General features: G+C 43.7%; 1 protein-coding gene across 3 annotated transcripts in view; it reads left to right on the top strand.

Moving 5' to 3' along the window:
• The first annotated feature begins 3,039 nt into the window (after positions 1–3,039).
• CSNK1E (casein kinase 1 epsilon) overlaps positions 3,040–12,633 on the top strand; it is a 70,946-nt gene continuing 61,352 nt past the window's right edge. The window contains exon 1 of one of the 3 annotated variants that reach the window (XM_031939874.1): positions 3,040–3,094. The gene's annotated coding sequence lies outside the window, so the exon portion shown is untranslated. Of the gene's footprint in view, positions 3,095–11,742; positions 12,041–12,633 lie in introns of those variants that run through there. The other 2 variants (XM_031939873.1, XM_031939875.1) reach the window with 2 other exon arrangements.

Below are 12,633 nucleotides of genomic sequence, written 5' to 3' on the forward strand. Positions count from 1 at the left end.
ATGTAATTCAATGGAAAACTTGGACCAATCACTTATTTGGCCTCAGGCTGACAGAACAGCTGGTTGTCTGGATTTTCTACATGTTTCTACTAGTTATCTTGGCATTTGTGAAAAGACTTTGCCTGATAATGGCTGATGATGAATGTAAAGGAAGAAACAATAACAGCCAGGTCTCTCTGCAGCTCAAGAAGCTTCGGTGGCTCCCTATTGGTTCTTCTTGGCCCTTATGCGTACTTCCAACCTGTTTTTGCAAACCAACTTCCCATTACCCTGCCTCAAAGGGTCATAGGACTGAAAGCTGAAAGAGGCTTTAGAGACCAGTCCAATTTTTTTAATTGACAGAAGAGGAAAAAGGGGGTCACACAGGTAGTGTCTGAGCCCCCTTTCCCGGCTTCTGTCTCTCCTCACATCTGCCTCACTTTGTCTTAGAATTCTTCCCCTCTTCCAGCCTGACTTCAAAAACCACTTCCTTCCCTCATACCAGTAAAATATAAGCTTTTTGAAGGCAGGGATTGCTTCTTTTTTGACTAAATTCCCAATACCTAGCACATAGTAGGAGTCTTTAAAACAATTTTTTAATATAACAAACCTAGAAAATCTCAAGAAACAAAACCATCACAACTGCAAAGAATAGGTTGTATATGAAGTTTTAGTTATACATAGGTTTTTTAAAGTGTATAGGCAGATAGGTGGCACAGTAAATAGAGTACTTGGCCTAGTACTTGCTGAGTTTCCTCATCTATGGAGAAGGAAATGAAAATTCCTCCAGTCTCTTTGTCAAGAAAATGCCAAATGAGGTACTTGGAGTACCTTATAAGCACTTAATAAATCCCTATTACACTTAATTAAATAATAGCTACTAAATAAACCAAACAAAAAAAGTAAAAAGAAAATAATAGCTGACATTTCTATAACCCTTGAAGGTTTACAAACCTATCTCTTTTGAAATATCCCTTACAATATCCAAATAGGTACCATCCTCATTTTACAGATGAGGAAACTGAGGAGGAAAGAATGAGTCACACAGCTTATAAATGTCACCATGTCAAAGAGCTATGATTTTATTGGTGTGGGAAGACCCTTAACATAAGCAGATTGTAACCCTTTTGTAAACAGTTTTCTGAATTGCCATGCTTAGGAAAAAAAATTATCTGATATCACCCAAAGATGATAAAGTCTCTGTGCCCTTAGCTGGTCTGGTCTTTAGACAACAGACTCACAGTTGGATCTCAAGTATAGTGGCACCCGCCATAAGGGAAACATTTCTTGTATAGTAGGACCAGCTTAGGGTAGCTGGGTGGTGCAGTGGATGATAGTATGCTGATCTGGAGTCAGGAAGACTCAACTTCCTAAATTCTAAATCCGGTTTCAGACATTAGCTGTTGGATCCTAGGTAAGTCACTTCACCCTCTTTGCCTCAGTTTCCTTATCTGTAAAAATGAGCTGAAGAAGGAAATGGCGATCCACTCCAGTATTTTTGCCAAGAAAACTCTAAATAAAGTTACAAAGAGTTGGACATGATTGAAACAACTCAAAGACCACCACCACAACAATACCAAAAGGACCTGCTTATTCCCTGCTGACAAAACCCAGAGAGATCCGGTCATGTGCATAGGACCATGAGACATACAAAGAGCACTTGGGGAGGAGAGGAGGTAAATGAGACATTAGACATTAATTAATGATTACTGTGATGATGGTGATGACCAAGAGGGTGATGACAGTGATTAGGGTGACTGATAGCATAGACAAGGGAAAGAGCATTAGCTTTGGGGAGGTAGGAAAGGGGGATAAGAGCTAAATCTGTCTCTGGCTAACTATGAGACCCCGCAAATTTACTTCTCTGGCCCTTATGAAAGGGATCTGAGCCCCCATCTCCCTCCACCCATAATGGACCAAGAATCTCTTCCAACTTTCCTTTCCCTTCTGGCAGAGAGGCGGGGGCTAGTGGGAATACTTGTTACTGAGCTTTCTATATCACCTATTTTTTGGTTAATTGTTTTCTTTGTCATTTTGGAGAATTGGGAGTAGGAAGGAATTGGGATCTAAAGACAAAAGCCACGAAACAAATGGATTTTTTTTAAAAGGCTTCTTCCTAGAACATCTCCCCCAGCAAATGGCAATCGCACTCTGACTGGAGTCTCCCGCTGAGATTGATGGGCTGTCTTGGAAAGTGAGGGGCTGCCCTTCCTATACCGATGGTTGGAAAACTGGAGCCCACTTCTGCCTCTTTGCAATTTCTATGTCCATCCTCATCCCTCCCTGGGTTCTGCCTTCTGGGATCAGAGACAGGGCAAGTCCCTCTTCCCTTTGGCAAGCCTTCAAATGTAGGAGTATGGGAAATATGTTGTGTGCCCCCCCCTCTGTCTCCTTTGCCTTCTCTGAACACAGCCGGCTCTCCTAAGGTATGTCCTCCCATCTTTTCACCATCCTAGGTGCGTTCTATTTAGGGTGACTTTCCTTAAGTAAAGCCCCCCAAGCTAACACCCTTCCATAAATGGTCTGGCCATCTTTCTTTTAAAGTAGCTTTCTCATGAGCCCATATCGAAAATTAGGGTTTATGACCTCGATGTTGGATCAGGACACCCAAATGGTGCAACCGCTATTAAAGGTTCGTTTGTTCAATGATTAAAGTCTTACGTGATCTGAGTTCAGAACGGAGAAATCCAGGTCGGTTTCTATCTGTAAATTCGGCAAAAGAACCAGGGGAGGTTTTGGCCCATCTTGGAGAGTCTCTAAACAGCCTTCTGAAAGCCTCTGAGGCTCCTAGCACCTCAAACCTGGCCCTTCTGGAGGGGGAGCCCCCCTGATTGCTCTCAGCATGCCTTCTGCTAGCCTGGAGCCCCAGGGACATATGAGGTGCTCCGGAAGGAATCAGGGCTTCAGGCCCATTTCACCCTCTAAGAATGAGAACCATGAAGTAAGTAATGGCAGCCAGGGGCAGCCAGGGTGGGGAGGAGCTGCGTTGGGGTGACGCCTGCTGGCTCCACCCACCAGACTGGCAGCTTCTCTCTCTCCACCTCAGCCAGCCTGAGTCCTACCTGGAGGGGACAGGTGTGAGCATCTCTACGGGGCCTCCTGGATCATCCCTCAGGTAACTACTACCTGCTAAGGAAACTAGGTGGGAGGTGAAGGGCTGGCTAAGGGCACGGAGGCTGTGTCTGGCAGGGAGGGCAGCCCTTTGCTGTAAAGAGAAGGAGCTGGGGTCTGGGTGGCCCTCTGGTCTGTCTGGTTATCTTCAAATCACTTCTTGGGGGGGGGGAGGAATGAATTTAGAGACAGGAAGTCACGGGAAAAACAATATTGGGCTTGAATTCTGGAGGACTTGGTTCTGGATTCTGCTCTAACCTAAACTGTGTGATTCTGGAGAAATCACTCAGCCTCAATTTTTCTCATCTGTCAAATGGGGAATAATTAAGGTTGCCTCTATCCAATCACTAGAGTTATTGTGACAAAAGCACTTTGTAACCTTTAAAGAACTATTAAAACAGGCCTTTGATTTTGTCCAGACCAGATGGGGAACTCTCAGTCTGGAAACTCTTAACAACACTGATCCATAATTCTGCTGCTTTAGAGTTTTAAAGATCTGCCTGGAACACTGAATGGTTAAGTGACTTGGCCACGATAAAGAGCCATCTGCACCCAGAGAGACTGTAGGGACTGAGTGTGGCCCACAGCATGACATTGTCTCTTTTTGTTGTCGTTTGCTTGCTTTTTGTTTTCTTTCTCATTTTTTCCCTTTTGGATCTGATTTTTCTTGCTCAGTGCGATAATTGTGGAAATACGTATAGAAGAATTGCACACATTTAACATATATTGGACTATTTGCCATCTAGGGGAAGAATTGGGGGGAAGAGAGGGAGAAAAAAATTGAAACCCAAGGTTTTGCAAGGGGGAATATTGAAAATGATCTGTGCACATGTTTTGAAAATAAAAAACTTTATATAAAAAATAAAGTAAAAACAATGTATCTGAGGCTGGAAAAATAAAGTGACTTGGCCAGACTCACACACAGCCAGATGATGTCAGAAGGAGGAATCGAACCCTCCTTGTCTTAACTCTGAGACTGGCTTTCTAAGGTTTTTTAATGGGGGCTGTTTTCTATGTTCAAAAAACCTTTCCTGCATTGACATTCAAGTCTTATTATTATTACGTAACCTTGCACAAGATTCTTATATGTAGGGGTTCTACTCTTACCATTGAAACAAGCGCTCTTGGGGTCTTCTAATGATTTCGAGCCTCAGTTTACTTTTGAGTCAAATAAGACAAGAAGATGAAATGAGGCTGTTTGGAAAAGGGAGCCAAGACACCAGTCTGGCGTCAGGGAGGATCGAGATTGGAAGGAGATCAAGATTAGGGAATAGGAGAAGGGAGAGACTGGGGAAGCTGGGCCCAGCTACGGAAAATCAGGGTACCCTGAGATACAGCCTGTTTTGTTCTCCATAAACTGGGAAAGCTGGATAAGGATTCTAGAGTCACTTCAATTTTCAGATTTTCTGTTCTAAAGTCTCTGCTAGTTATGACATCCCATGTTCTAAGCTCCCTCCTGGATCTGACATTCTATATTCTAAGCCCCTTCCTAGCTTGGAACGGTTTTCCTCTTCTGAAATCCTTCCCAGTTTTGATGTTCTATGTCCTTAGCATTTGCATACTTCTGGTGTTCTCTGTTTTAATATTTTTCTGATATCTGATATTCTTTGTTTTAAGATCTCATTTAGCTTTGAAATTCTTTGTTCTGAAATTCTTTTCACGTTCTAAGTTCTTTCCCAGTTCTGACACTCTGTGTTCTAAGTTCCTTCTAAGGTCCTCCCTACTTCTAAAGTTCTGCATTCTATGGTCCCTCCCAATGACGTTCCATGTTCTAAGGTTTCTCCTAGTCTTGACATTCTGTTTTAACAGCCCTCCCAGCTCTGGCATTCTGGGTTCTAAGATTCTTCCCAGCTTCAATATTTCTGACATGATCTGTTCTAAGCTCCCTCTCAGTGCTGACATTTTAAATTCCAAGATCTTTTAAGGCTTTTGTATTACACATTCTAAGATCCTTTCAAGCTCTGACATTCTCCCATCTCTGAAATTCTGTGTTCTAGGGTCTTCCCTAGTTTTACCATTCCATCTTCTAAACTGGATATACAGTGTGGCTCTGGCATTCTGTCTGGTAATAACGTCCCTCCTAAACTCTGACATTTTCTGTTCTAGGCTCCCTCCAGCTCTGATCTTCTCTATTATAAGGCCTTTATCCCTTTTGACATTCCCTCTCCTAAGCTCCCTCCCAGCTCTGACATCCCCTGTTCTAAGCCCCCTCCCAGCCCTCACATCCCCTGTTCTAAGCCCCCTCCCAGCCCCAACATCCCTTGTTCTAAGATCCTTCTTAGTTCTGACATTCTTTGTTCCAAGGGCCCTTCCAGCTCTGACCTTCCACATTCTTAGCTCCCTCCCAGCTTCTTTCCAGATCCTGAGTTCTAGGCTTCTACTACATATAGAGGCCAAAGAATCTCAGAGAGCCTGGGCTCCTATTTCCCATCTCTCTCCTATGAGATCTCTAAGTTCTACTTTTGCTCCGGCCACCTTTGCACCTTTGGGAGGCAGAGTGCTCCAGAGCACACTGGAGGCACGAAGTTCTCATCCCTCCTATCCCTGACACTTTCTGTGTGACCTTGGAGGAGAGCCTCAACCCCTGAGAGCTTCTGTGCTGCCACTTCTGGCAGGAGAGGGTTGGGCTGGCCTCCCCCACAGCCCTTCCAGCTCCAGCGCTCCCCGGCTTTCTGGTCCAGGCTGGGGGCTATTCAGGCTGGTGTTTCTGGTCCCCCCGTATGTGTACACACATACACACATACACACATACACTCACTCACTCACACAAATGCACTTTTAGTCCCATTGTCTAGTCGAAAGTGATATATTGCGGGGGGGGGGGGATATAAATGCATGTCTAGTAAGGTTTATTAATATAATAATATGTCTATCGATCATTGATTATATGTATAAATTAATTGATAATTTAATATATAACTTAATATCTAAACATTGTATGTCGTTATTATCTTTAATTAATAAAATGTCTAATCATCATTCATTGAATTGCACCATTATGGAAATAAGCGCGTGTCCGATATTCATTCTCAGTTGATGTCCGGTTGAAATGTTGTTGGTCTTGTTATGTAAGTCTGCACTTTAAATGGCATCCCCCAGGCTCCCGCCCTGGTGATAAACCACCCCCAAATTACAGAAGGGGGTCCGTGGCTTGTTGGTTGTGCTGAAAGGCTCGGAGGAATTGTCCGGGGTTTTCCCTCCTGACTGGATGCAGTGAACTGGATAGCAAGAACAATAAGCACAGGGAGATGGCAAAGTCACGATGGGCTGGGAACTCTTGGACTTCCCTAAGGACGCTTTTTGGGGGCCGTGGAGCAAAAGCAGGAGGGGGAGGGGGGAGCATGGCCAGAATCAGGTAATCGATCAATTAATAATGATGAGCTAAGGACAAAGTGTGTGCCGAGCCCCGGGCTGGGTTCCAGAGACACAAAGCAAGAAAGCCTCAAGGAGCTTGCATTCTATCGGTGGAGGACAATCTGCATGCGGAGATTATAGAGATATACATATATAGGGGTTCGTGGATATGCATATATGTTAGGTAGATAAAATATATTCATTACATCTATATATGTACACATATATGCACATATGTTTATGTGTCTATATAGGTAGGTAGATAGCATGTATTCATTACATGCATATATGTACAGGTACATTGTGTATGCATGTAGATAAATACATTAATTATATCTATATACACACATCTATAGGCATATATATACACACATTGTGAATGTATGTATATATGTAGATAACATATATTAATTGCATGTATATGTGTATACATACATGTGCTTATGTATTAATTCCATGTATATATGTACCCACATATACACCCATGTACATTGTGTATGTATAAATGTAGGCAGATAAAATATACCTATTAGGTCCATATATACGTGTATGTACATGTGTGTATGTATAGCAATTACATGTATATATGTACACATGTGTGTGCATATGTGTATAGGAAGATAAATATATTCATTACATCTATGTCTATATACACACACATATAAATATGTATATATATGTGTGTAGACAGATAAATTATACCCATTACATGTATATATGCACATATATGTGTATATATAGATGTACATGTGTGTATAACATTCATTACATCTATATATGTACACATATACATACACACAGATATGTGTATATATATGCAATATACAGGCAGATCAAATATATTACATGTGTATAATGTGTGTGTATATCTATATAGTTGTGTATGTATATGGTAGATAAAATATATTCATTACATATGTATATATGTACACATAGAAATATGTATACATAGGCATATGTATGTGTATATATGTAGATAAAAATCTATTCATTGCATATGTATATATACACATATCCAGGTATAGGTACATATATTATTTATATTTCTACATAGGCATATATGTGTGTATATGTATATGTAGGTAGATAAAATATAATTATTACATATGTATATGTGTACATATATAAGTATATATGCTAATATAGGCATATATGTGCTTGTATGTGTATATATATGGGTGAGTGTGTATATGCATATAGATGTATATAGATAGATTAAATATATTCATTACCATATATATGTACATATATAGTTGCACACATACAGGCACGTGTATATACATATGTACATGTATAGACAAGATATATTAATTACATATGTGTATATATAGGCATATGTATGCATTATAGAAAAAATGATAATTACAATATATATCTGTACATATAGGTATGTTTATACATGTATAAATATGTGTTCACAATATGTTTATAGGTATATAAATATATTCATTATATACTTATATGTGTACATATATAGCTGTATAGCTATAGATAGATCAAATAATTACACACGCATATATGTACATATATAGGTATGTTGATACATGTGCCATATGCATATGTATATAGATATATAAATATATTCATTATACACTTATATGTGTACATATATAGGCATATATGTGTGTATCTATAGATAGATTAAATGATTACATATGTATATATATATATAGGTATGTTTATAAGGCATATATGTGCATATACATATATGTATATAGGTAGATAAATATATTCATTACGCACTTATATGTGTACATATATAGGCATATATGTGTGTATATATAGTTAGATAAAATACTATATATATATATATAAACTACATTCATTACCTGTGTCTGTTATAATATAGGCCTGAACCTCAGCTGCCATGGCTATAGGGAGCCCCCCCTGGGCAAGCCCCTTCTAAAGGAGCGTGGTGCCCTTTCTAATAATCCTGGTGAGTTGCCCGGCCCTCAGAGAGCCTGGCCATGTCCCCCAGGCCACACAGCTAGCAAGTGTCAGAGGTGGGGCTGTAAACCCGAGGCTTCCTGATTCTCAAGCAGACTCCCAGTTAATTAAACTCTCACCGCATCCAAAGATTCTTTCCAGGACCAGGCTCACAAAGGTAGAAAACAGTATTAGAGACCGCTGGGGGATGTAACAAACGCAAGATGGCACGTGATCAGGAGCAAGGTTCTTCTTTGGGGAAATTTGACAGACAGACAGAATGAATGAATGAAAAAGGATGCATTGAGCGTTGCGTGCTAAGCCCAAAGATACGGAATGGAAAAACAGAACACTGTGCACTCTTTAGAACTATCCTCCTCCTGGTCACTCCAGCTTATAACCCTTCCCCTTCTCTGGCCCACTCCCCTCATCCAAGTCCCGTGGGGTCTCCCCGCTCTGCCCCATGCCCCGAGGTGACCCTCAGCCCCTCTGACCTGGGCTATGGCATTAGACGCTTGTAGGCCCCCCTCACTCAGCTGTCAAAGTGAGCTTCCCAAAGCCCAAGTATGATACTCTCAACCAACTTCAAGAACTCCCTTTTTTTTCCAGCATGATCTGGAGAAAACCCAAGCTTTATAAGCCATCTTTCCTACTTTTCCAGTCTTCCCTTCCTTGTTCCATCCTTCCACTCCCTAAAAGGTTCTCCTGAAAGATTAACAGTGATCTCTGCTGTTGATAAAAGAGCTTCAGATGTTTCCTAGCTGAGCGAAGGCATTTTATCCTGCTTCCCTCAGTTTCCTCATCTGTAAAATGTGCCGGAGAAGGAAATGGGAAGCCAGGTCATTAAGTGAGGTGCCCAGTGACTGCCACGCACTTCTGCCAGGGCCCCTAAATACCAAGGGCCAAGAAGACCCAAATGGGGTCCCAGAGAATTGAACGTGACTAAAAAAACTACTCGCCCAATTTTGCTGTTCCTCAAACAAATTCATGGGATGCCTCCCATGCCATGAAATGCTCTCCCTCCTCATCTCGGCCTCTAGCTTCCTCAAGTCCTAGCTAAAACCCCCCTTCTACAATAGGCCGTTCTCAGCCCCCCCCCAACTTTAGTGTCTTCCCTCTGTGGACACTCCTTTCTACAGCGTGCTTGTACACAGGATTTCTCCCATAAGCCCCAGGTTGTATGGCCAGAGTTCTGCTCCATGTCTGGCCTTTGGGAAGAGCTTAAGAAATGCTTGTTGACTGACTGGACTGACCAGACCTTAGAGGGCTGGCTCTCCAAATAGGGACACCGCAGGCTCCAGGAGGGATGATGGGCAGGGCTCCTGGTAGTTGCAGACATCTCCAGGATCGACTACAGTTCTCAGAGTTAGGGTCAGTGGGCACAGAACTGGCCTGGGAGCTCGGAAGGTCACCCGTACAAATGAGCTGTGGGACCCTGGGCAAGGTTCTCTAAGCCTCTGAGGCTCTGGATTGCAGATAAGGAACCATCTGCATCAAGAGAGGGAGCGTCCTCTGCCAAAGGCATCATGGGTCTAGTTTTTATCCTCATGTCTAGAGTCAGAGGCCGGAGGTGGGTGGAAGGGACAATGTAAAGTCCAGCTGATCCAAGCCACTGGAGGAGCCGTCCCTGATCAGTGCCCTGGGAACCAGGGTTCCAGTCCCAGATCTGAGAGGACCACTTCCCTCTGAGAAAGCAGAACCTTGCATTCTAGAAGATGCAGCCTGGGGCCCAATGGTCCATAGGACCATAGCATCAGGAATTCGAGTCAATGAACATTTTCTAAGCATCCACTGAACAAGGCTCTGATCCAGGAGCTGGAGAGTAAGAGTCCCAGTCCCTGCCCTCGGGGTGTTTACCTTGGGGAGGGAGGCAGGAACTTCTAACCTGTTTGCTGACTTTTTTCCTTGTTCTTTTGGACTCTTTGTGACTCCATTTGGGGCTTTCTTGGCAAAGATCCTGGAACAGTTTGCCATTTCCTTCTCCAGTTCATTTTCCAGATGAGGAAACTGAGGTAAATAGGGTGAAGTGACCTATTCAGGGTCACCCAGTAAGTGACTGAGACTCATGAGGATAAACCTTCCTGATTCCGGGTCTGGCATTTTACCTCCTGAGCCATCTAATTATCTCTCTCTCTCCCTCTCATAAGAAAAATTTTATTTATATGATATATCTACAGTAAAAATATAATATTTATAATTCATATAACATATTATATCATATATATACTATAAATATATTTGTGTTTATATAAAAATATCCTTGTATTATATTTATACACAAATATAATATATGAATATGTAAAGGATCTATTTCATCTATAATAAAATTTATTATAGATAAAAGTAATTTATAGTTATATATTATAATTGCATTTATATAGGACATGTTTACGTGTATAAATGTAGATGTAAATATAGATAGATTTAAATACAGGTGGCCTGTAGTAGGACAAAATGGAAGGCTGAGAGAACGCTCTCACTCGGAGGGCTGGGGAAGGTGACGGCCTCCTGATGGGGGCATAGGAGCAGAGGGTAAAGGGCAAGAAGGAGTCTAAAGGTGGAGGTAAAGAAGGGAATTTATCACCCCATTTTGGAGTTTGTAAACTTGGAAAATGATGAGAAATGAGCCATAATGGATCTCACACAACAGGTGGATCATTTTGTGCTGTAGCTAGTAGGTGATGGGGAGCCAGGGATGGGTTTTGAGCTAGGAAGTAACCTCACCATGACTAGGAGTTTAGGCGGGTTATTTTGGCAGCTCTACTAAGACTAGATAGATGAAGAACCGGGCAGAGAGAAAGGGATGAGATTTATAAGTTGAGTCAGGTCTGGGGTGGACAGTGCCAGAAATCCGGCGCAAGAAGCTGGGAACACCTGGAGAGAATGGGGGTAGGGAGAATAAGAATTATTCTGGGTTGGCTGACTAGAATCTCTGTGTTTGAAAGGACCTAAGGGCACTTACTCTAAAAGAGAACCGAACAGAAATCTCTTTTACGGAGTCTCTGACAAATAGTCCGTGTTTTAGTCCTTGCTGAAATACCTCCGGCGATGGGTTACTCATCACCTCACAGAAAGTGTGCTCTGTTTGGGAAGTTGTTTATTTCTGGCCTTTTATTAGCATTCACCGGGCAGAGAAAAGAGCTTTCTTGGGAGCCGAGTCTGCTGCAAGGCGGGTGACATATAATTTGGAAGCTGAGAGAGACAGGGAGAGGGTGTTGGCGAGTCTCTGAGGACCAAGAGGGCGACCTCTTGGATGGGGACCAGGGATCGCTGGGCCACGTGGAGCTGGTGGGGGCCGGAGGGGCCTGTAGCCAGCCAGCCAGGCCACGTGGGAGAAGTTTCCGAGGGGAACAGCCCCGGGAGCTCGTAGGAGCCACCCCAGAAAACGATCAGGAAAGTGACATCATCCCAGGGAAGCCCATAAAAGCACAGAGGGAGGGGGCCCGGGCTAGAACTCTGGACAGCGTCCACTGAGAGGGAGAGGCAGGACAGACACCCAGCGAGGTGAGGGCCAGCCTGGAGGAGGAGGAGCTCAGGTGGGCAAGAAGGCATCGGGAGAAGGGAGATCGGCCAACGGGGAGGATGCGCCCTCAGCGGGGCTGTCTAGGCTGGCCCCAGAGGAGGCAGGTGGCGGAGCCGGCCCGAGACTTCTGAGAGAGCAGAGACCCAGGTATGTGGGGAAGCAGGTCCGCCCAGGTGAGGGCAACGGGAGGAGGCAGGAGCAGGCAGGGGAGCAGCCCTGCCGAGGAGGGCCCCCTGCCCAAGGGGGAGAGGAGACCCCAGCTGGGGGAGGGCGGCCACCCGGCGGCCCTGCCCTTGTCTCCCTCACACCCACGGCGAGTCACGGAGTCATCGTCATCCATCCTTACGCTCATCACTTCCCGAATGACACCGAGAACAGCCCTGAGAACTGGGCGGGGGGCGTAGGCAAAGGGTTCTAGGGTCAGGTTGAGTCCTTAAAGACTGTTCTTTCTAGAGCTTGGCCTGACAACTGGGCAGTGGTCTTAGAACGGGGAATATGGGAGATGGAAGGGTTTTAGGGCAGGAAATGTCAGAGCTGGGAGGGAGCTTAGAATGCGGAATGTCAGGGTGGGAGATGTTGGACCTTAGAACAAGGACTGTCACAGCCGGGGGAGCCTTTAGGGTTCACAAGGCCTTTAGAACAGGGAATCTCAGAGCTGGGAGGCAGCTTAGAACAAGGGAGTTTATTCTTAAATTTCCTCTTAGATGTTAGAACCGGAAGGAGGCTCAGAACAGGGAATG

The sequence above is a fragment of the Sarcophilus harrisii genome, chromosome 5 (assembly GCF_902635505.1).
Source record: "Sarcophilus harrisii chromosome 5, mSarHar1.11, whole genome shotgun sequence".
Lineage (NCBI taxonomy): Eukaryota > Metazoa > Chordata > Mammalia > Dasyuromorphia > Dasyuridae > Sarcophilus > Sarcophilus harrisii.